The sequence below is a fragment of the Microtus ochrogaster genome, chromosome X (genome assembly GCF_000317375.1).
Source record: "Microtus ochrogaster isolate Prairie Vole_2 chromosome X, MicOch1.0, whole genome shotgun sequence".
NCBI classification, from domain to species: Eukaryota; Metazoa; Chordata; class Mammalia; order Rodentia; family Cricetidae; genus Microtus; species Microtus ochrogaster.
The window spans coordinates 25,025,553-25,028,417 of NC_022026.1; the positions used below are offsets into that span (position 1 = coordinate 25,025,553).

A 2,865-nucleotide genomic window follows, 5' to 3' on the forward strand; every position below is an offset into this window, starting at 1 on the left:
CTCATTATCCATGTCCTACTCACAGTGAATCGACATTAATTCACATCTTCCCAGGAAAAATCAGTTGCGCATCCAATATTTTCAAAGTACTTTTCAAACTACTTCTTCTAGCTTGTATAAAGTGGATGGAGGTGTCGATTTCACTATAGAATACTTGGCATTATCAAATGTTTCAAAGAATTTTTAATGTAATGGGCATACATAATTTTAAAGTCAAATAGATCATATTGCCTTTAGTGAATTGAAAACTCTGCCTCCCAAAGCCCCCATTTATATATACTTCTCAAATTTATAGTTTTTCCATTTCTTTAAGCTATATCTTTTGAGCATTGATGTGTATGTCATTATACATTTAAAGATCATTCATTTACCTCCTTCTATGGTTTCATTCGTTGATACCTGTCCCGTCCCTCTGTTTCTCTTCCTCAGCTCTTCTCTTCCTTTGGCACTGTGAGTGTTGGCGCAAAAGCTTATTGTCAGGTCTGGCACTGTGGTTTAGCTGGTAAAGTGCTCAAAGCTCTGGACTCAAGCCTCAGTCCACCTAAAGCTGGTGTTGCAGCACACACCTACAGTCGCAGCTCTCCAGCAGAGGAGGCAGGAGGATCAGGTGTCCAAGGTCATCCTAGACCTGGCTACGTAAGATCCTATCTCAAAAAAAATGAATAAATGAATCTGACCTCTAGAGGATTTCTATCCTGCTTCTGCCTTCTCCCCTTTCTCTCCTTGTCTTTTGCCTGAAAACCCTCTCTCAGTACATCCCATGCTTAGTAGGCAATGTCTACCTAGGTTGACGACGAAGGCGATGAAGTGTGGATGAAGGGAATAGAGTGTGAGTTGTCTCTGATAATTTAAAAGTGAAGAATTAGGTCTTGGGTAGAGCATGCCTAACATGCCCGATGCCCTGTGTTCAATCCCCACTGACAAACAAACCATTCTCGGTTTCAGCAGTGCCCACCATATGGCAGCAATTCTAAATAACGGCAGTGAAAAAAATCACCCCTTAAGCAACAAAAGCTTTTATTATTCTAAGCTGTAATGCTTTAAACACAACAACCATTGCAGCCACTGCTGTCTTTTATTAATATACACACAAGTATCAAATTAGCACGGTTTGTTTTGCTTTTCTTGAGAAGGGCTCTCATCTATGTAAGTCAGACTGGTCTGAAACTCAAGAATGCCAGGATCACAAGTGTAGGCCCCTTCTCCTGGTTCAAATTAGCATGTGTTTGTTAGTTATTCTTTCATGATAAACACTGTGTTGTACATGGAAGTCAATTTTAAGAATTCTGTTTTGCTTGTCAGCCTTCAGTGAGCTGTTTCAACAGCATGGATCAGAAGGATTCAGAAGTGTTGGAGTCCACTTTAGACACAGTTTGTTTCCAACTGCTACAGTTTATTCGTGAGTTCATAAGGTACATTTGAAAAGCTCCTAGCATTACGATTATTAATAAAATTAATAAAATTATTAATAAAATTCAATGCAATAAAATTTTCATTATTTCTTTCCTAGCTATTAATCAGGATTACTAATAAAAACAATTAAAATAATTTTTCATCTAGAGGAGAAGGTTTAAAGAAATGATTCTTGGGCCTGGAGAGATGGCTCAGAGATTAAAAGCACTCAATAATCTTCCAGAGGTTCAATTCCTAGTAACTACATGGTGGCTCATGGTGATATGTAATCAGATCTGGCGCCCTCTTCTGGTATGCAAGCAGACATGCAGACAGAATACTAAATAAATAAATCCTTTAAAAAAAGAAATGAGAGTGCATGGGCTGCCGATGTGGTGTCTACTGACTGCAGTTCCAGATACTCGCCCTTGTTTCCGAGGCAGGGTATTTGCTTCGCACCATGGCGCCCAAAGGCAAAGTGGGTACAGAGGGAAGAAGCAGATATTTGAAGAGAACAAAGAAACTCTGAAGTTTTATCTGAGGATCATACTGGGAGCCAATGTCATATACTGCCTCGTGACCTTGGTTTTCTTCTATTCATCTGCCTCATTTTGGGCCTGGATGGCCCTGGGGTTTAGTTTGGTAGTATATGGGGCCAGTTACCATTCTATGAGTTCCATGGCTCGGGCAGCCTTCTCTGAGGACGGGTCCTTGATGGATGACGGCATGGACCTCAGCATGGAGCAGGGCATGGCAGAGCACCTTAAAGATGTGATCCGACTGACAGCCATTGTTCAGGTGCTCAGCTGCTTCTCCCTCTACATCTGGTCCTTCTGGCTTCTGGCTCCCGGCCGGGCCCTTCACCTCTTGTGGGTAAATGTGCTGGGCCCCTGGTTCACAGCAGACAGTGGAGCCCCGGCACCAGAGCACAATGAGAAATGACAGCGCCGACAGGAGCGGCGGCAGATGAAGCGGTTATAGCCATCATTATTGTGCCCACAGACTGCTAAGCACTGGCTGATTCTGTCAGGCTGCATGGACCCATGCCTGGAGCAGTGAAGGGCCAAAAGCAGCCTGAATTATGAAATATAGTATAACTAAATAAATTGTTTAGAATGTGAAAAAAAAAGAAATGAGTCTCATCTGAGTGGTGGTGGTTCACGCCTTTAATCCCAGCACTCAGGAAGCAGAGGCAGGCAGATCTCTATGAGTCTGAGGCCAACCTGGTCTACAGAGTGAGTTCCAGAACAGCCAGAGCTACACAGAGAAACTCTGTTTTAAAGAAAACTAAAAAGAAAGGAAGGAATGGAGGGAGGGAGGGAGGGAGGGAGGGAGGGAGGGAGGGAGGGAGGGAGGAGAAAAGAAAGGGAAAGAAAAGAAAGGAAAAGGAGATCTTCAAAAGAGTCTTATGCACATCTCCTCTTCAGGTTTTCATGAGAAACAGTGCAGCTGTGTGCTGCTCCAGACAAAGGT

General features: G+C 42.9%; 1 pseudogene; it reads left to right on the plus strand.

Annotated features, from left to right (window-relative positions):
- The first annotated feature begins 1,775 nt into the window (after window positions 1–1,775).
- On the plus strand, window positions 1,776–2,519 carry LOC101997653 (annotated as a pseudogene).
- The last annotated feature ends 346 nt before the right edge of the window (window positions 2,520–2,865 follow it).